At 39.9% G+C, this 22618-nt stretch overlaps 1 long non-coding RNA gene across 2 annotated transcripts in view; it reads right to left on the bottom strand.

Annotated features, from left to right (window-relative positions):
* LOC149227129 (uncharacterized) overlaps positions 1 to 4916 on the bottom strand; it is a 28075-nt gene extending 23159 nt beyond the window's left edge. For both annotated transcript variants that reach the window (XR_016247112.1, XR_016247111.1), the window contains exons 1-2: positions 4392 to 4916; positions 2194 to 2510 (exon numbers count right to left, since the gene is read on the bottom strand). This is a non-coding gene — a long non-coding RNA (uncharacterized LOC149227129). The remainder of the gene's footprint in view (positions 1 to 2193; positions 2511 to 4391) is intronic.
* Between the last annotated feature and the right edge of the window lie 17702 nt (positions 4917 to 22618).

Raw genomic sequence — 22618 nt, forward strand, 5'->3', positions numbered from 1 at the left:
ATGAAGGAGAGTTGGCCCTTCTTTTCTTTAACGGAGGGGTTCTTTCATTTTCTAACAGCAAATGGGGGGTTGGGCTTGGGGGAATGAGTGGGCTCTTGCGGAGGGGATTGTGGTCAAGGGAGGAGGTTTCAATGAGATTGGTGGGGGGACTACATTGTGAGAAGAAAAAGGAATGGAGGCGAGACTGCCAAGTGGAGGAGCAATTTCTGAAGAACTAAAAGGAAGAAATCCTTCAAAACCGACAAGCGAGATAGAGAGATCTAGAGGCGAGGAGGGGGAAGAGAGCCCATGGGCGACAAGGGTAGTCAGGTCTGTCAACAACAACAAAAGATTTTCGTAAAGGTAGGGCTCTGTAATGGAAATTGGTAACCCATGAGGAGCAATACATGGGGAATATAACCACAAGGAGAAAACCTCAGTTGGCGGCCCATATGCAAGTAGATCATCGAAAACAGACAAGATGGGGGGGAGATGGAAATAAGAAACCCTCCGAGGAATGTAAACCCCAACTAATGGAAGATTCTAGAAAATCGTTGATGCTAGTGTGAGGACTTGAATCTCTAGTTGTACCCATATCGTTACTTTGAATAGAATCCCACCAATGAAAACCCTCTGTGAGCGAATCTCCAAAAAGAGGTAAGACCACATCAACAACTGGAGCGATAAAACCCTATACCATGATTTCTTCAAGCCTCAATCTACCAAGTGGAGCCACAAAACCCTATTTCATGCTTCCATCAAGCCTAAATCTACCAAGTGGAGCCACAAAACCCTATTTCATGCTTCCATCAAGCCTTAGAGACACAAAACCATGTGCCTTGGAGATAATATTATTTCCATAAAGAAGAGAACCAGAAATAGGCTCATTAACACCATCATTATCTACTGGAAGCGTTGCAATTAAAGCAATAATGAATACAAAAGTTGTGGTCAATAGAGTAGGGACCATCAAGATGTTGAACCATGCAATGTAGAGATGGTTTTTAGTGCTAGTGATCCAGTCACATAAAAGACCCCATAAATTTGTGTTTTGAGATATCTCCAGGATTCAGTAAGTAATCGAAAGTGAGAGGATTCGCTGATAAGGTGACAGTGCCAACAACCCTGAGTTCACCCAAAGTGACATCTTGTGATCCTTGCACAACTAGGGTGCCAGTTTGAGCATCAAAAGGAGGCACAATTGCACAAGTGGCAACATCTCACATTTAGGGCACTTGGCCACAAATCTTTATGTGTTTTTCCATTGAGGGTACCTTTAACATTTCCCAAGGCACAAATCACATATTTCGAGGAATTTTGGATAACTTGTCACATTCCACTAGCTTCATGCATGAAGAGGTGCTCCCATCCTTTAAGAAGATTTTGGAGGATTTCATGGCATAGTCAAGGGTCACATGTATAAAAGAAGAACGCCATAGTCAAGAATATGAAAATTGGCATTTGTATCACGTGGTGTAAAGGAGAAGGACATAGGTGAAGAGTACTCCATTTAGAAACATCTAAAAGCTTGTTTATGTCCTCTTTCCAAATAAGACAGGGCAAAGTATTTTGTGCATAATATTCGACAGTTGATCCTTCAGACATAACTGGGGAAGAATGGAAATCAAAATAAATTGCGTAGCATGAGAAACTTCCAAGCTTGTTTCAAGTTCTATTGAAGAGGGTGAAGTTGAAGTTATGGGTTCATGCTCTTACATTTCCTTAAGAATTTCCTGATTAAAATTTATTGGAGGGAGCTACTTACTCAGAAGAACTCTAGATTAATCATCCTTGAATTTCCCCCAGATGAAGATTGCTTCCCTTCCAATCCTCCAGAAGGCACCTTACGATCAAGCTTATTAGATGACTTACGTTCAAGCTTAACAGCTCCAAGAGGGCCTTGAGCTTGGCCTGGAATTCTACAGAAAATATTTAAATTGTTTAATGTCCATTTTCAATTTTAAATTGATGCATTTTGCAGACAACAAGAGTCTCAACTTGGCTTGCACCTTTGAGACAAAATTGCTAGAGAAGAGGAACTTTAAATCATTATGCCATAAAAAAAAAATGTAATAGTTTTCTTAGCTCTATCCTTTCGATAATATGCCAATATTTTCTAGTTTAAATACCATCAAGTTAACTATGGATGTCATCCTCCGATGTTAAAAAATAATGAGAAAAATAATCAGAACAATAGGCACAAAGGCAAGTTACCTTTGCTCAGGAATCTCTGCATCCTCTGCGGTGGCTTTTTGATTAGTGAGACATGTTCCACGAGGGTCACAACAGCCACATTTGGTACCTTGAATTGCCACAAAAGATCTGCTTCTGATGAATCACTTGTCAGATAGCCATCCTTGCTTCTTGCATTAGTTTCAACCTCTAACTCATCAGTAGTTGCAGCTTCATAAGGAGTTCGTCGCCCATCAAATTCACTTTTTTTTTCTAATAGGTCTTCCGCTTTTAATTACCCACTTCATCTCATGAATCTTTTGCCATCTACTTTTGCATAATACACATTGTTGTAGTTCCTATCCATAAACAAAACGAAGTCCTCTGAAATCAATAGGTTGATAGAAAACATTAAAATTTTGAAATTTGAAGCTTGTGCTAAAAAGAAGATGACAATTCTAGAGATATGTTAAACATTGACAACAAAGGCTTTTGTGCCAGAGCTTAGAAGCATTAAGCATATCACTTGCATAATTTATAAAGTAATAAAACTGCAAAACATGTCCAAAGCTATGAGATTGTAGAGGATTAGAAACCCTGGCTCGCTAAGTTTTTTTCCTCCATGAAAGGTGCTCAACCCATAGCTTCATGGGTTCAACAAAATGCTAAAGTTTAGATTTGACTGAAATATAAAACAACCTTACTCAGATACCAATAGTAAAGAAAAATGCTTGTGCGAAAGATACAGGGAAAAAATATGAGGAAAACAAAAGTAATATACTAAAGGGTTCATTTAAGTCATTTTTTCTTCATTTCAAGGTCTCCAATAACATTGATATTTAAGGTCTCATTTACAGGTCATTTTCTTTGGCTAGGGATCTCTAATGAATTACAGTATTGAACTTTAACATGGGTTTCCATTATGAAACAATTTTCATTTTCCTAACAGATGTTGAATGAAAGTATTGGTACAAATATTCTTCAAGCTAACATCCCACTCTACCTCCACTACAGAATGACATTATTTTGAAGTTAATGTCGGGTATTAACCAGAGATTCAATCACAATTCATCAGAGAAACCCTAACTCATATTCACCACTAACACAAGTACAACATTGAGCCAGAGAGAAACAGGAAATGATTGTAAACATAAATATGGAACAAGGCACCTTCATTACATTTCAAGGAAGTTAAAATCTATGGAGGATTTCAAACACTATCCCTAATCATTTTTCAATTTTATCATTTTTTAGATCTTTAAAAAAATCCTAAAAAATAGAGTCACGATTTTTATACTTTTGATTTCTTTGATTTCCTGAAAATAAGGAAACAGGGATAAAAAATTGGAAGTATTACCACCAATAGAATATTAATGGATAACCAAGTCTAAGATACTCAAATATCATCAAGAAACTTGGCAACAACCATCACACTAGTTATTGGAAGTCTATGTACATTCTGAGAAGTAATCCAAAACCCTGAATTGAGTTGAAACAAGCGGTCGATATACCCATATACAACTACAAACACAAAGGGAATAAAATGCATATACTTAAAAATTATCTCCAAATATTGCTCAATGCTAATGTCTGGAATTCAAATGCCATGGAAAACCCACAACCTTGGTGGTGATAAGCATTGACTTGAAGATGTTGATTGTCTCTCATTCCTAACCACAACGGGAAGAGAGAATTGAAAGGATACAAGGACTACTTGGTTCTGCAGAACTAATATCAGAAGCTTAAAATGAGTATATGTCATACCGAATCCTTCTTGGCGAAACGCGCCTCATGACAGAATCCATTTGTGTGCAAAGATACAAGAATTTATGTTTCAAAGGGATTCTGCTGAGAACAATAAAACAGGTAAAGGCTGATGGCATCAAACTCTACCTACCTACCTACATTGTTTTTGGCAAAATTCACATCGATATCTAATGGAAGTGCACCACCGACCTCAGTCACTATCTTTGCCTTTCAAAGAGACCAGCCATGGTCAAAGTGGTTTTCTGTTTCTGTGGGTGGACCAAAAAAAAAAATTGAATTGTCTTCCATAGATAGATGAAATCATAGATTTGTTTTACCAAATTTGGGCCAAGATTGCCCAGAAAATGGTTTTTTCTTTTTCAACTTCTCATCAGAATGAAACCCAAATGGGATTCAACAAACCATCATAACTACAATAAAATTACACTAAAACTACAACTTGTGATGGATTGAGAGAGAGTTAAATAAAGTACCCATGGGTTTCCCAATGGCAGACTGGAAGTGGGTCTCTAAAAGCCTGGACACCTCATTACGAGCTCTGACGGCTTCAAAAAGTATTCATACAGATCTTGGACCACTACTCCAAATCCTTCTAGGTCCTTGAAATAATCATGGCCAAATCTGAGTCTTTGGTATACTAGCTATTGACAATGGAGGAGTTATCGTCCGTCTGAGAATTTGGAGCCTTTTCATTCTCATGATGGACCACCTCATGCTCATATTCAATATCTGTGGTAGTGGTGATAGTGGTGGTATCTTCACACTCCTGCACCGGTGCCTCCACCTCAGCCTCCCATTCCTGCATGTGCCCACGCTCCTCCTATGAAACGCTGAACCTCATTGGCGTCGTTGCTACCCTCATTTCCCTCCCTTGACGATCAACAGGATTTTTGTGAAACGCTGAACCTCATTGGCGCCGTTGCTGCCCTCATTTCCCTCCTTTCCTGATCAACAGGATTTTTGTGAAACATTGAACCTCATTGGTGTTGTTGCTGCCCTCCTTTCCCTCATTTGCCGATCACCAGGATTTTGCACACTAATAGTTCTCAAGGCCTTTACCAATGGGCCATAGACTAGGAATATGTAACCATTAATATTCTTTGTATAATAAGAATAAGTACATATTAGAAATATATAATAAGAATTAGTACGAGTGAAGGGAATAATAAGAATTAGTATGATAAAAATTAATGTGAGGGAAAGGAAAAAAGGTTTTTATTTCTGAAATGAAGTGTCTTATGTTTAAAGATTATGAATTTGGCATTGAAAAATTAAATAGATCTTTTCTAAATAATCTTAGGGTATAGGATATCAATTTTATTAGGAATTTTTCATACCATGTATAGGAGTCAAGGAATGTATCATGAGTAGGGGAGGTAAATAAGGGCATTACGTCTTATAAGAAGCTTTTTAGTATCAAGGGTTATGAGTTAGACTTAAAAACCACATAGATCTTCTTTAATGGATATTTGGTCTTAAGTTGGGATATGGGCACTATATGAGGTATTTCTCACTACATATGGGAGTTAGTGTCTATGTTATGGTTAGGAGAGCAAAACAAGGGCCTTAGTCCCTAAATTAATCTTTCTCATGCTCAATTGCCATGAACAAGACCTCTAGCTGGGAATATAGGCATTCAGTGTGTTTCACATAATAAGAATGGGTCTCATGGCCTTTACTATGGCCAAGGAAGGAAATTAAAAAAAGGGACTTAAGTCCTAAATAATCAGTGGTTGTTAAAAGGGTTTCAAATCACCACATTAATTATATTCTCTAAGGGAAATTCATTTGTTGGCCTCTAGGAGGGATGTGTCTACCATTCAAAGGTTTTACACACCACAATTGGGTCTTGGAGCCTCATCATTAGACCTTAATTAAATTAGGAGGCTTTCAAATCACATATGATGCTTACAAGTGTAGGCTTTGTCAAAATAGGAACATAAGGGGCTTATGCCTTATTTGAATCTTTGATGATTAAGCTTTGTGAAGTACTTCTCAAAGAACCACACATGACCTCTATAGGGGATCTTAGGCCTCTATGGGGGATCTTTAGTGACATTAATATGTTTCACATAGTAAGAATGGGTCTTTGGCTTGTACCATGGCAAAGGGATGAAAGCAATGTCCTGAAGCCCAAAAAGAAACTTATTTGGCTTACACTGCATGAAAAAGACCATAAAGAACAATATAAACCTTCTTTGAGGGATTTTAGGCCTCCATCTAGGATAAGGGTTCCATTATGAGGTTTTCCACATCATATATGGGAGTTAGGGCCTATATCTTGTCATGGTATATCTTGGTTAAATACTAGATGTGCATAAGGACTCATGTGCATGGTATGTCTTGGTTAAATACTAGATGAAATAAGGACTCTTCCATATGGGTACTCGATGTATAAAAGCATGACGGTTGTGCATAAAACCTGGTGATATTGATCAACATCCGATATGGTCTCTTGAAAAATGAAAATGCCATGACAACTTCAGAGGGAGATGCAAAGACCTTGATGGATATGATGTTGAAGCTTGTTGATTGATTCGTTTCAGGAACATATTGATTGATGTTTGCAAGCTGAAGAGCATGGAAAAGGGAACTCTAAGTATTATGTGAAAATAAACCAAGTAAAGGGATGTTGATCTTAGAGGAAGGAAGTAGTAGTATTTGATATCATGACTAAAGGTTTTTATGATTTGGTAACTCTAATATTGATGGTTTTTTTGAGATGTGATTTGGCTACATGTTGTAGGAGTACATGCTAGAAAGATAACAATTGAGATAATATATCTGTAGGTGTTTGGATTAACTCTTAAGAAAGGAAAACTCAAGTCTTGGAAAATCGGAAACCTTGGACGCTTGAGCTAATTCATAACCATATTCTAGAGAAACAAATGACTGAAATGATGCTATGATTGGATGGGTTTGTGGAGCAGTGTAAATTGGAGCAAAATTCTCTTACTCCTACCCATACAAATTCATGTTATGCAGCATAGTCCGCGACATATCTTCAATCTGATGTAACTATCCAGCATAACAGAATTGTCATTTCTAAGGACCAAAACAAGAAAACTTGTTGATTTCTTAATTGACATAGCTTGCACAACTTAAATAATCAGTTGTCTATGTTAATAATTATGTTTTTCTTTATTTACAAGTGAAGTACTAACACATGCTAGATAGTTCCAAGGCATGATAGGCATGCCAGGATGTGTCAGGTGCCAAGGCATGGCGTGAATGCATGTTAGGGAGTGTGAGGGGCAAGTGCCAGGGAAACACAAGGGAGCACTCATTTCAAATGCATGGAAATGAAGTGTCAATGAGTTTCAGGTGTGCTAAGGAGGGAGTGAAAAGGTAGGTCAAAATGCTTGGAAATGAATGAATAAGAGTGTGTGCCAAGGAGTGTCAGTGAATTTCAGGTGTCCCAAGGATGAAGTGTGTTAGGAGAAGTTCAGAATATGACTTGCAGGAGGCAAGCCTATGGTTGTGATAAGGCATGTACAAAGTAGTTTCAGACAAAGGGAGAATTTGGGTTGGGCATAACATTGTTTTGTCAATGACTTGGTTGGGTTCCCAAGTCGCAAAAAAAGTAAAGTTATCTATGAGGGCATGATAGCTAGGGAGTGCCAAGGTGTTCCAGGGAATGACAGGAAGTACTAACACATGCTAGACGGTTCCAAGGCATTTTAGGCATGCCAAGACATGTCAAGTGCTAAGGCATGCCAAGAAGTTCTAGGTGCCAGGGTGTGGCGCCAACACATGCTAGGGAGTGTTAGGGCCAAGTTCAAGGGAAAAACAAGGGAGCACTAGTTTCAAATGTATGGAAATGAATGAATAAGAGTGTGATAAAGAGTGTTAGCGAGTACGAGGTGTGCTAAGTGTCATGGAGTGCTAGGGAGTGTCAAAGCATGCCAAGAAATGCAGGGGATGCGAACACGTGCTACATAGTGCCAAGGGATTGTTAGGCGTGCCAAGTGTTATGGCATGTCAAGATGTAAACTTTGTTTCTTAGTTGTTTTGAGACCACAGTTGTATGTGAGCCTTGTATTTGTAACTTGTTAAGTTGTATGAGTTGATATTCAACATGAGTAGCCTAAGATGAGTTATAGGAAGTTCTTAGGTGAACAAGGCATAGTCTAGTTGTAGTAATTGTAACTTGGTCAAGTTGTTGTTATAGTTGAGGTAGGATTTGGTTCGGTTCCCATGTTGCAAAAAATGTAAGGGTAGTTGTGAAGGCATCATAGCTAAGGAGTGTCAGGGCATGCTAAGGAATGAAAAGGCGTGATAACACATGCCAGACAGTGCGAATGCATGCCAAGGAATGTTGGGGAGTGTCAGGGCTAGGCACAACATTATTTTTTCAATGACTTGGTTGGTTTCCCAAGTCGCAAAAAAGGTAAGGCTATCTATAAGGGCATGACAACTAGGGAGTGCCAACATGTGCCAGGAAATTCCAAGAAGTGCTAACACATGCTAGACAGTTCCAAGGCATGTTAGGCATGTTGTTGGGGCCTTCTTTTTTAGTTTTTGTGAGAATACAAGATAGGAACAGGTGGTGGGGATGGTCGGTTGAGTTGTGAAGCTGACAGCCGAAGGGGGGAACAGGAACCACGAGTGGTCCAACAGTTGTGGAAAGTGTAGGTTTTAACCCCGTATAGAAATTACCTGCATACGAATTCTAAAACACAGAAAAAAACAATGCGAGATCATAACACATAAAACACATATACACAGAGATTTTCCCCTGGATCCCAAAACGGGGACTACCTGCTTGATTTGTCATTATATTCCTTTCCATGTTACAATACATATTTATACATGTTGAAGCATCCAATACCATGGACCGAAAACCATCGCGTCCAAAACCATGGACCGAAAAACCATAGGTAGGTCCGCCCAACCTAATATAGGGTCCAAAAAAAATTTATCGGGGTGCTACCCAGGACCTCATAGAGCGGGGCTACCCGCCCCCCGCTCTGCAATTGACGCAACGAAGGGGGGGCTCTGCCCCCCCCCCCCCGTCTAACCCCCGGTACACTACGTAGGTTATTTGTGGAAATAATATAACACAACCCAACATTCTCCCACTTGTTGTTTTCTTTCCACAGGGGGCCACAGGAGAGCTTAGTCATTTTTCCAGCCCTAAAACGCCCATTGTTTCTCTACACCAAGAGAACTTCTCAGAGCTCACAGATTTTGTTAATGCATCTCCAGTGTTCTTCAAAGTGTCCACCTTTATCGGCAACACCTTTTTGTCTTCTATTGTATCCCTCATAGAGTGATACTGCACATCAATGTGCTTTGTCTTTGAATGATAAGCAGGGTTCCTTACCAAGAAAATTGTACTTTGGCTGTCACAATCTATCCTTATAACTCCCTGTACTAGCCCCATACTTGAACACAATCTCTGCAACCAAACTGCTTCCTTGCTTGCATGAGTGGCTGCCATGTATTCTGCCTCTGTAGTTGATAGTGCCATTACAGATTGTCTCTTACTCATCCAACAGACTGCACCTCCAAATAGGTTAAACACATACCCACTTGTAGATATTCTCTGATCCAAATCTCCAACCTAGTATGCATCAACAAAGCCACGAATATCCAAGACTCTGTCCAATCCTGGTCTTCCTTGGTAGCAAAAACCATAATCACTAGTGCCACGCAAATACCTGAAAACCTGATTCACTATTGTCCAATGCTCCTTCCCTAGTTTTGACATAAACCTGCTCAATACTCCCACTGCATGTGCAACGTCTGGTCTAGTACAGACCATTGCATACATAAGGCTACCGACTGCACCCGCATATGGAACACGGGACATATCCTCTTCCTCTTCTTGTGTCTTGGGACAATGTTCAACAGATAGCTTTACACCTACAGGAATACGAACATTCACCAGTTTACTATCCTGCATATTAAACCTCTGCAATATTGTCTCGACATACTTCCTCTGGTTTAACCAGAGCTTCCTCTTTGCCTGATCTCTTTTAATTTCCATGCCCAAAATATAGTTTGCAACACCAAGATCTTTCATGTCGAATTTGGAGGAAAATTGGGTCTTCAAATCCTAGATAATTTCTTTCTCATTTCCAACCAGCAACATATCATCCACATACAAGACCAGATAAATAACATGGTCACCAATTAATTTAAAATACACGCAGCGATCTGCTTTGCTTCTGGTGAAGCCAAGTCCCCGTATAAATGTATCAAATTTCTAATACCACATCCTTGGTGATTGTTTTAACCCATACAAAGACTTATTTAACTTGCATACCAGTTCTTTCTTACCCTTCACTGCAAAGCCTTCAGGTTTCTTCATGTAGATCTCCTCTTCCAGATCCCCGTGAAGAAATGTTGTCTTCACATCCATCTGTTCTACCTCAAAATCAAAAGCAGTAGAAACAGATAAAAGTAATCTAATAGAAGTTACCTTGGCAACGGGAGAAAAAAATATCACCAAAATCAATTCCCGGCACCTGGGAATAACCTTTTGCTACTAACCAAGATTTGTATTTCTACACCTTTCCTTCTGCATTTTTCTTCTTCTTGAACACCCATTTGTTGCCAATGTGTTTCCTTCCAGCCGACAACTCCACCAGATCCCAAGCCTCATTTTTGTGCAAAGATGCCATTTCATCAACCATGGCCTCTTTCCAGAGTTTTCCATCCTCTGAATCTACTACTTCCTTCACAGTTCTAGGATCATCATCAGTAATAGATAAAGAAAAATTTGAACAAAAAGTAGATGGACTATACCTTTCTGGTTTCCTTCTTTCTCGAACTCATCTTCTTACACCCGGAGTTTGTGGCTCTTCATCTTCTGATTCCTCCTCTACTGTAGAGTCTGATTCTTCCTCCTTTAGTTCAAACTCTATCTTCTTAGGTTCCTTTGGTTGGACTTCATGTTTAGTAACATCTTTCACCTCTCTGAACACCACATCTCGGTTGTACACAACCTTCCCTGTTGATGGGTTCCAAAGCTTATAACCCTTTAAACCATCCTTATACCCAATAAAGATGCACTTTTCAGATTTACTATCCAACTTGGTTTTTTTCTCCTTTGGAACATGTACATATGCATCACATCCAAATACCCTTAGATGTGAAAGAGAGGATTTCTTACCAATCCATACCTCTTGTGGAGTCTTATCCTCCAACGTTGATGAAGGTGATCTGTTGACCAGGTAACATGTTGTCTCCACCGCCTCTGCCCTGAATTCCTGTCCTAACCCGGCACCACTGAGCATGCTTCTTGCCCTTTCCATCAATGTCTTGTTCATTCTTTCTGCAACTCTATTTTGTTGAGGTGTATATGGAGTAGTCTTCTGCTGTGCTATACCACACTTCCTACAGAATTCTTCAAATTCCTTACTGCAAAACTCTCCTCCGTTATCTATCCTTAGCACCTTTATCTTATTCTCTATCTAATTTTCCACTAGAGCCTTAAATTCTTTAAACCTGTCAAAGACTTCAAATTTATTCTTAAGGAAATATATCAATTTATTCCTTGAGAAGTCATCTATAAATGATACATAGTACACAGACTTACCCAGTGATGGAACCTTCATAGGTCAAAACACATCACTGTGCACAAGCTCTAAAATCTATTTCGCCCTCTTACCACCAGAGGGGAAACTCACCTGATTCTGCTTCCCATATACACAATTTTCACAAAAATCAAAATCCAGAGAGCTAGTACTCATACCTTCTACCATACCTTTACCATGAAGTATTCAAAGGCCCTTCTCTCCAATATGTCCAAGCCTTTGATGCCACAGCATGGTATTCTCTCCAGAGACCACTAGATTTTATGCTCCACTTTCAGGAACCATAGAACTATTGCACCCATCAACAACAATGCTACCTTGTAGCTTGTACAGAGTACCAGTTCAAACTCCCCACATCAATACCAATTCTCCTCGAACCATCTTGCAGGTATCCTTCTCGAACACTGTTTTTACACCTACATCATCTAGCTTGCTTAAAGAAATCAGATTTCTGGCTAATGCAGGAATATGCAGAACACCCTGAAGTGTTCTAACCCTTCCACCTTCCACCTTGCAACTTCAACTTTACTTTTCCGTGACCAACAATTCTAGCCTTCCTATCATCCCATAAGAAGACATCACCACCATCGTATTTATCATACTCGCAGAACCGCTCTCTATGGGGAGTGAAGTGAAAGGATGCACCTGAGTCAATCAACCATGCCTCATGATCTACATGTGTACTTGAAGAAGCCAAGTACACATCCCCACCTTCATCTGAGGTGGTTTTCGCCTCAGCAAAAGAAGCATCTTTAGATCCCTTTCCTTTGTCAGGAGCTTTAGATTTACAGTCCATTTTGTAGTGTCCTTCCTTTCTGGATTTCCAACACACCACCTTTACAGGTTTTCCTGGAGATTTACATCTCCCTCTAGATTTAGATCTCCCACTCGATGACTTATTTTTGTTTATGTTCTAGGACTGTCCTCGTACAGATAAGGCATCACCATTCTGGCTCTCCATATTTTTCCGTCTCATCTCCTCCTTCAGCAAGGATGAGACTATTTCATCAAACTGCAAGGCAGTTGCATTACTACCTATTGCAATAACCAGACTATCCCACGAATCTGGTAGAGAACACAACAAATTGATGCACTTATCTTCATCTGAAATTTTATTATCAACAAATAATAACTGACTTACCACATTGTTAAATGCATTCAGATGCTCTGTCACCGAGTCTCCATCTTTCATCGTCAGGTTATACAAATTTTTCCATAGGAATAGTTTATTCACCAGAGACTTAGATTGGTACAAAGTCCCTAACTTGTCCCACAAATCCTTCACCGTAGCTTCCCCTGATACATTCAGCAACACTGAATCTGAGACACACAATCATATTGTGCTATTTACCTTCCGAGCCAACTTCTTCCCTTCTTCATCGGACACTCCTGTTGGTTTAGTACCTGGATCTACCGCGATCCACTGATCTTTATCCACCAACAGATCCTCCATCTTGAGTTTCCATAACTCAAAACTCTGACCATTAAATTTATCGATCTCTATCTTTCCACTGCTTGCCATCTTCTTTCACCACCAAAATCGATCCCGCAAATCTCCCAATGAACAGGGTCTACCACAGGCCAGAGCGAAACCCCTCAGTAACAAAGGCATCCCCTTGAAGCCAAAACAGCTCTGATACCAAATGTAGGTTTTAACCCCGTACAAAAATTACCTACATACGAATTCTAAAACACAGAAAATAAACAATGCGAGAGAATAACACATAAAACACATATACACAGAGATTTTCCCCTGGATCGCAAACCGGGACTACCATCTTGATTTTTTATTATATTCCTTTCAATGTTACAATACGTATTTATACATGCCGAAGCATCCAATATCATGGACCGAAAACCATCGCGTCCAAGACCATGGACCAAAAAACCATAAGTAGGTCTGCCCAACCAAATATAGGGTCCAAAAAAAAATTTCCTGGGGCGCTACCCTGGACCCCATAGAGGGGGGCTACCCGCCCCCCTCAAACCCCCCCTGTGACCCCCCTGCTACGCAATCAGCCCAACGAAGGGGGGGCTCCGCCCCCCCTCTAACCCCCCGTTACACTACATAGGTTATTCATGGAAAGAATATAACACAACCCAACAGAAAGGTGGCGGGGGAGAGCAAGAGCAGTCAAGCAAGTAGAGAGCAAAGGAAGCCAAAGGCAGAGTCAGCCGAGCAGGAAATAAGTGGAACTAGTAGTCTAGGTGTGAAGCAGAGGATAAAAGGCAGATGAAAGGATGGGAAAGGGTTGGTGAATTCTAGTTGTTGATGAACCAAGCTAGCTAGGAATCAGTGCAGCCTTCCTGAGTTGCGGAAGGTGGGTACACCCTTGCTCTGTTGGTCTCTGATCTATGGGTTGGGTCATTCTTGTTGTTGATGATCAGGCTTCGAGCCTTCTGTACTTATTTATTTATTTCTTTCTATGAAGCATAATGAAAGAGATAGTTGAGTTCTATACTGGTTCTTTAAAAAATTTAAATATCTATCTATATGTTGTATGATTTCCTAAGCTAATGTGAGTAGAATAATATGGTTCGATTACAATAGGTACTTGATTGTTATGAGTTAAGATTGGTTGCAGGTTGCGGTTCCCTTGGTGCCTCATTCTAACCCCTCACACTTCAATCATGGCATGCCTCAGGTGAGACTCCTTACCCTCTCTTGGTAAGGTGAAAATGTCAACGTTGTTCTAGACTACAACGAAGCCTTGTTGGCCCCTTGTGCCTGAACCCAGGGTCTCTTCCCCATTCCCATTTTCATGCCAACACATGCCAATGCATGCCAAGATGTGCCAGGTGTTAGGGTGTGGCACCAACACATGCTAGGGAGTGTTAGGGAGTGTCAGGAAACACAAGGGAGCACTAGTTTCAATTGCATGGAAATGAATGAATAAGAGTGTGTGATAGGGAGTGTTAGCAAGTTCCAAGTGTGCTAAGGAGGGAGTGAAAAGGTATGATAGGTAGTGCCAAGGCATGCTACAGTGTTGGGGAAGCATGCCAAGATGTACCAAGTTCCAAGGTGTGCCAATGTGTGTTAAGGAGTGTTAGCGAGTGCTAGGGAGACACAAGGGAGCACTAGGTCAAAATGCATGGAAATGAATGAATAAGAGTGTGTGACATGGAGTGCAATGAGTTACAGGTGTGTTAAGGAGGGAGTGACATGGTATGCTAGGCAGTGCTATGGAATGCTAGAGTGCGAGGGCAGCATCCGACCAAGATGTGCTAGGAGCCAAGGTGTGCCAGCGCGTGTTGGGAAGTGTTACAGAGTGCCATGGAAACACAAGGGACCACTAGGTCAAAATAATGCATGGAAATGAATGAATGATATTTTGTGAAAGGAAGTGTCAGTGAGTTCCAGGTGTGTTAAGGGAGTGATAAGATATTATTTGCAGTGTTAAGGCATGCTAGAGGCCAGGGCAATGATATGCCAAGATGTGCCAAGTGCTAGGGTGTGCCAATGCATGCCAGGGAGTGTTAGGGAGTGCCACAGAAACAAAAGGGAGCACTAGTTTCAAATGCATGGAAATGAATGAATAAGAGTATGTGACAGGGAGTGTCAGTGAGTTCTAGGTGTGTTAAGGAGTGAGTGACAAGGTATGCTAGGTAGTGCCAAGGAATGCTAGAGTGCCAGGTCAACATGCCAAGATGTGCCAGGTGTCAGGAAGTGTTAGGGAGTGCCATGGAAACACAAGGGAGAACTAGCTCAAAATGCATGGAAATGAATGAATAAGAGTGTGTGATAGGGTGTGTCAGTGAGTTTCAGGTGTGTTAAGGAGGGAGTGACAAGGTTATATGCTAGGGAGTGCCAAGGCATGCTAGATTGCCAGGGCATGTCAGGGAGTGATAGGGAGTGCCAAATCATGCCAAGGAATATAGGGGGTGCTAACATGTGCCACATAGTGCCAAGGGATTGTTAGATGTGCCAGGTGCTATGGCATGTCAAGATGTAAACTATGTTGCTCAGTTGTTTTATGGCCACAGTTGGACGTGAGCCTTGACATGGTAACTTGTAACTTGTTAATATAAGTTGGATAAGTTGAAATTATATATGAGTAGCCTAAGATGAGTTATAGTCAGTTCTTAGGTGAACAAGGCATAGTCTAGTTGTAGTAATTGTAACTTGGTCAAGTTGTTGTAGTCGAGGTAAGACTTGGTTGGGTTCCCAAGTCCCAAAAAAAGTAAGGGTAGTTGTGAGGGCATTATAGCTAAGGAGTGTTAGAGTGTGCCAAGGAATGAAAAGGCATGCTAACACATGTCAAACATTTCCAATGCATGTTGAGGAAAGTTAGGGAGTGTTAGGGCATCATAAGGGAGAACTAGGTCAAAATACATTGAAATGAGCAAATAAGTTTGTGTGCCAAGGAGTGTCAATGAATTCCAAGTGTCTCAAGGACAAAGTGTGTTAGGAGAAGGTCAGAATAGGAATTGTAGGAGGCAAGCCTATGGTTACAATTATAAGGGGTTGGTCAAAGCAGTTTCAGACAAAGGGAAACTTTGGGTTGGGCACAACATTGTTTTTCCAATGACATGGTTGGGTTCCCAAGTCGAAAAAATAGTAAAGCTATATATGGTGGCATGAAAATTAGGGAGTACTAAGGTGTGCCAGGGAATGCCAGGAAGTACTAACACATGCTAGAAAATTCCAAGGCATGTTAGGCATGCTAAGACAAGCCAACTGCTAAGGCACGCCAAGATGTGCTAGGTGCCAGGGTGTGGCATGAATGCATGCTAGGGAATATTAGGGCCAAGTGCCAAGGAAACACAAGGGAACACTAGTTTCAAATGCATGGAAATGAAGTGTCAGTGAATTCCAAGTATGCTAAGGAGGGAGTGACAAGGTATGTTATGCAGTGCCAAGGCATGCTAGAGTGCTAGGGAAGCATACCATGATGTGCCAAGTGCCAAGGTGTGCCAATGTGTGCTAAGGTGTGTTAGGGAGTGCCAAGGAAACATAAGGGAGCACTAGGTCAAAATGCATGGAAATGAATGAATAAGAGTGTGTGACAGGGAGTGTCAACGAGTTCCAAGTGTGCTAAGGAGAGAGTGACATGGTGTGCTAGGCTACGTTAAGTCATGCCAGATTACTAGGGCGACATGCAGCCAAGATGTGTCAGGTGCCAGGGTGTGTCAACATGTGCTAGGAAGTGTTAGGGAGTGAAAAGGAAACACAAGGGAGCACTAGGTCAAATTAATGCATGCAAATGAACAAATAAGAGTTGTGACAGGAAGTGTCAGTGAGATATAAGTGTGCTAAGGGAGTAACAAGGTATGGTAGGCAGTGCTAAGGCATGCTAGAGGCTAGGGAAACATGCCAAGATGTGTCAGGTGCTAGGGTGTGCCATTGCATGCTAGGGAGTGTTATGGAGTGCCAAGGAAACAAAAGGGATCACTAGTTTCAAATACATAGAAATTAATGAATAAGAGTGTGTGACAAGGAGTGTTAGTGAGTTCTAGGTGTGGTAAGGAGGGAGTGACAAGCTATGTTAGGTAGTGTCAAGGAATGCTAGAGTGCTAGGGCAACATGCCAAGATGTGCCAGGTGTCAAGGTGTGCCAATGCGTGCCAGAGAATGTTAGGGAGTGCCACATAAACACAAGGGAGAACTAGTTCAAAATGCATGGAAATGAAGAGATAAGAGTGTGTGATAGGGAGTGTCAATGAGTTCCAAGTGTTCTAAGGAGGGAGTGACAAGGTTATATGCTAGGAAATGCTAAGGCATGATAGAGTGTCAGGGCATGTCAGGGAGTGCTAGGGTGTGCTAGGGAGTGCAAAGCATGCCAAGAAATGCAGGGGATGCTAACACGTGCCACATAGGGCAAAGGGATTGTTAGACGCGCCATGTGTTGTGGCATGTCAATATGTAAACTATGTTGCTTAGTTGTTTTATGCCCATGGTTGGACGTGAGCCTTGACTTGGTAACTTATTAAGTGGGATGAGTTGATATTAGACATGAGTAGCCTAATATGTGTTATAGGCAGTACAAGACATAGTCTAGTTGTAGTAACTATAACTTGGTTAAGTTGTTGTAGTTGAGGCAGGACTTGGTTGGGTTCCCAAGTCTCAATAAAAGCAAGGGTAGTTGTGAGGGCATGATAGCTAAGGAGTGCCAGGGCATGCCAAGGAATGAAAAGGCATGCTAACACATGGCAGACAATGTCAATGGATGTTGAGGAGTGTTAGGGGAACACAAGGGAGAAATAAGTCAAAATGCTTAGAAATGAACGAATAAGAGTGTGTGCCAAGGAGTGTTAGTGAATTCCAAGTTTCCCAAGGATGAAGTGTTTTAGGATAAGTTCAGAATAGGACTTGTAGGAGGCAAGCCTATGGTTGTGATAAGGCATGGAAAAAGTGATTTCAGAGAAAGGGAGACTTTGGGTTGGACACAATATTGTTTTTCTAATGAATTGGTTGGGTTCCCAAGTCGCAAAAAGAGTAAGGATATCTATGAGGGCATGACAACTAGGGAGTGCCAAGGTGTTCTAGGGAATTTAAGGTTCCTAAGTCGTGGAAAAATGTAATGCTAGTTGTGAGGGTATGACTGCCAAGGTGAGTTAGGGAATGCTAGGGCATGCTAACATGTGCCAGATAGTACGAAGGCATGTCAAACAAGCTAATATGTGCCAAGTGTTAAGGCATGCCAATATGTGTAAGGGTGTGACAATGCATGTCGAGGACTGTCGAGGCAACAAAAGGGACGAACAAGTTAAACTACAAGGAAATGAACACATAATAGGGTTAATAAGTCATCAATTTACCTTTTCCATGAGGGGCATGCTAGGCACACCAACACTAGGTGCCAATAGGTGCCAAGTGTTAGTGCATTCTAAGTGCCAAATATTTCGTCGTTGCTTCTCATATACTTTCCAATAATTGATCTCAAATAACTTTAATATTAAACCATGCCAAAGCATACCAACTCATCTCAACACATGCCAAACATGCTAAGACTTTCCAAGTGCCAATGTGTGTCAGGGAGTGTGATGCATGCTATGAAGTGGCAGAGCATGTCGAAGAGTTCTAAGGTGTGCTAAAGAGTTCCAATGCATGTTGAGGAGTGTTAGGGAGTACTGGGACAACACAAAGGAGCACTAGGTCAAAATGCATGGAAGTGAATGAATATGAGGATGTGTTAGGGAGTGTCAATGAGTGCTAGTTGTCATGCCAAGGAGGGAGTGACAAGGTATGTTAAGCACGGATAAGGCATGCCAAGGAATATCAGGGCATGTCAAGAAGTGCTATAGTGAAGATAGTTCTGGGGTGTGCTAACATGTGCCAAATAGTGCCAAGGCATGCCAAGACATGCCAGGTGCTAAGACATGCTAGGATGTGTAGGGTGCCAGAGTATGCCAATATGCGTCAAGGAGTTTCAAGGCAACAAAAGGAATAACCAAGCTAAAATGCAAGGAAATGAACACATAAGAGGGTTAATAAGTTGGGACTTTATCTTTTTCAAAAGGGGAATGTTAGGAACACTAATAATATGTTCCAATACATTCCAAGTTCCAATGTGTGCCAAGTGTTAATGTATGTCAATGCAAAATTATGCCAAGGCATTCCAGGGCATGCCAAAACATGTTAGGGGAGTGCTATGTTATGTTAGGGCATGCCAACATGTGCTTGGGTGTCCTACTCATGGCAAGATGTTATAGATACAAAGATGTTTCAGGTACAAAGATGTTCCAGGTACAAAGATGTTCCAAGACATGTGAGGTGCCAAGGAATGTTAGTGTTTTCCAAAGCAGGTTAAGGTGTGCCATGAGTGTTGAGGAGTGCTAGGTCTCTCTCATTAACAGAATTGACAAATCTTGATTATGTATTAAATAATATAGTTCATACACACACTAGTGGAACTTTATCTAAAGGGAATTTTCTAGATAATAAACCTAATAGAGATGAATCATGTGTTGACTAATAGGAAAGTTATATTATTATGACTTGAGGGAAATGATACACACTAATTACTTCTTAACAAATTGATTGACTCTAACCACTATGGCCTTGGACACATAATGAAAAGGACTCCAGAACAATGGTCTTAAATCGTTATCTTTTGACAAAAAATATAGTAATAGGTACATAGCGGCATCAAAAACTCATTGGAATGATCAATGATGACGAAAATTTTTTTATCATCACCAAAAGTAACCAAAAAGAGCATTGGTGAGGGTCAATAAAAGATCGTCACTAGAAGTGTCACCAGAGAGAGAATTAGTAATGGGCCTTTAACGACCCTCACCAAAAGTGTCACCAAAGAGAGAATTAGTGATGGGCCTTTAACGACCCTCACCAAAACTGTCATTGAAAATGGCTTTGGTGACAAACCTTAAAGGACCATCACTATATACACTTACAACAATGCTTTTTTAAGGACCGTCACCATATGTGACATTGGTGACGGACCTTAGGCATGACCCTCACCAATGACTTTTTTCTTGTAGTGGATAGAGGACTTCAAGGTTACCTTAAGGCTATTCTTCAACAACAAATTTATGGAGTTAGTTTTTACCCTTGACTTCATCCACACATTCTTCCTTTTTATTGTAACACTATAAAGTAACCATCATACGTGTAGACAAAAGCCTTGGTTTGGTTGACATTTCTTTAGGAAGAATGCCCCATTTCCTGTGAGCATCCATAGCCCCAATGGGTTTTCCTAGTGGTATCACATGTCAGTACCCACTACCAGCAGGCGTCCATAGCCTCGATGGGTTAACCTCTTAAACCTATTTTACATTGAAGGCTCTAGTCCCATGTTTCCTACTATTTTAGATTTAACTTATGAACATTGCTTTTGCAATTGGTATATGGGGGAGCGGCTTCAGAAAGCCCCTTAAAGGCATAGGATGATACCTTTAAGAGTGACTTAGATTACTTGCATAATGTCTTAGACGCATAAGGTACTTACAAGTACTTCAAAGGACATAACATGAATGAGCCATTTTTAATGTGAGATGGATGAGGCTAACCAAAGAATAACCAAAAGACACCTAAAATCCTACTAGTCATAGTTTTCATGTATGCTTTCGCTTTTAAAGTAGTGTTCCACTATGAACAAAGACTTCATTAACTCTCTTGAAAGGCTTAATAAAGATGCTCAGAGATCATGCTTTGGTGTTATGGTTATAGTATTCAAGTTTCTTTTTCATCGTTATCATTGTATGGACCTCTTAACTTTGTTTTAATCCCCTTTGTATACATTAGTAACTATATTTTGAGTGACTGATTTGTATTGATAATAAAAAATCTATGTGAATAAGAAAAATTTTCAATTCAAATTTTATGAAAATGATTGCTTATATCATCTTTGTGAAATAGCAGTCTTAAAACAGATAAATCATGAATGCATCATTTTTAATAACTTAAGGAAAAAGGAAATATGTCATCAAATACCCCCCTAAGTGTTCCATTCCATTGATGAAGATTCCTTTGCAACTTTTAACAACATTCTTCTAGTATTTAAGCATCCCAAATGAACAATACCCTTGGATCCTGCTTTTTCTCGCAAAATAGCAAATTGGTACCAGAATTCTCGATACTTGGTTAGATGAATCATGGTACTAAACAATTGGTATGCAATACTAGATTATGTTTCTATGCAATAATTTCCAACTTTACCTACAATTCCAAACATAATGGTCATAGCTTACTTTATTAAAAAGAAAAACTAGAAACGGATCTAACTAAAAAGAAATAATAAGTGAGAAAGAAAAGTAATAGTTGAACCATGCTGCAGTTGGAAATAAGACTGTGTGGAAATATTTATTAAAACAATATACAATTGAAAGAGACCCCAACGAAAATATGCAATAGGAACATAGATCTCCCACTTTAAAGTAATTTCTTTTTAGCTGTTAACATCCCTACTTATTGAAAACAAATAAGAATGATGTTTCACTATATGTTATAACTATACTAACTACTATATGCAACATTTATTTATTTATTATCCTATTCTATTTGAGAAAAATAAATCCCTCTCCTCAAGTATAGGAATATTTCCAATGTAAACATGTGTGTAACAAGTATAAAAATGCATTCATACTCAAGTTTAGAATATAATATTCAATGCATACCTGAGTATGAAGAACCAATTGTTTTAATGATGATGTCAAGAAATAAGGAAGAATGAAGGATTGATATGGCCTTACAATTTCTTGAAACCAACTTTTGAAAAAATCAAAATTCTTTTGGTTTACCTCCTTATTTGGCTCATTTATCATATCCTCCTTTACTGTGCCATGCATATCTTCTAGCATTAGATGATTATCCTCTTGTGTGCTTAGAGGATATGTAGATAGGCATGTCAAAAATTATTCAATCTCAGGTTCTAATGGTTGCTCTCCATTAGATGTGGTCTATGATTCTTCTATCACTTCTGGAGAGGCAGATAAATTCTTGACTGCTGTCAAGATTTGTTCTTCCTGAGAAGAAGATATCCCAGATGCTACTAGAATTTGAGAGAGTTCTTCCAAATTCTTAATCATCCTTGAATACTGCTTTGCTGGTTGCTAATACCTGTCATGCACATGGATTAGTGTACGAAGTTCTTATAAAAAATCCTAAATAAATAAGAAGAAAACACACTTAAAACAAATGGAATCAAACCAATCATGTACTCAAAGCGCCACCATGCTACTAGGATCCTACTGTCACCAAGTTATATGTTCACACAAGTTAGGCTTCTCTTCTTTCCATGAATCAATATAAAGGAAAACACACTTGCAAAGAAAAATGAAGCTTTAGATCCTACCTTAAAAAGAAACTAGAGAATCAATTAGAGACAACAAAATTTGGAGTAACCCCACCATAGTGGATGCGTTGCTCTTCACTCACATCTTACCATCTTCTCTCTGCCCTTAGGTCATCCCCAATATCACTCAAAAACCATCAAAAAAACAAATCATTACTTATTACCATTTACAACTCCAAAAATGTTGGGACAATTATATGAATGATATATTGCCACACTATTAAATTGTCAACCAGGGAGTCGTAATCAGTAGAGATGATACACTATATGTGTCGATAACAGGTAAGTTCCTATGTGAGATGAGTATAGCTTAGAAAAAAACCAATACTAACTTCCTCACACAATTTGAAAGCAAAACTCAAAAATGAAATCTTAATAAGCAATGTAATCTAATGGTTCTTGC

This window comes from Pinus tabuliformis, chromosome J, assembly GCF_031772625.1.
Source record: "Pinus tabuliformis cultivar Carrire ecotype Pingquan chromosome J, CPIR1, whole genome shotgun sequence".
Lineage (NCBI taxonomy): Eukaryota > Viridiplantae > Streptophyta > Pinopsida > Pinales > Pinaceae > Pinus > Pinus tabuliformis.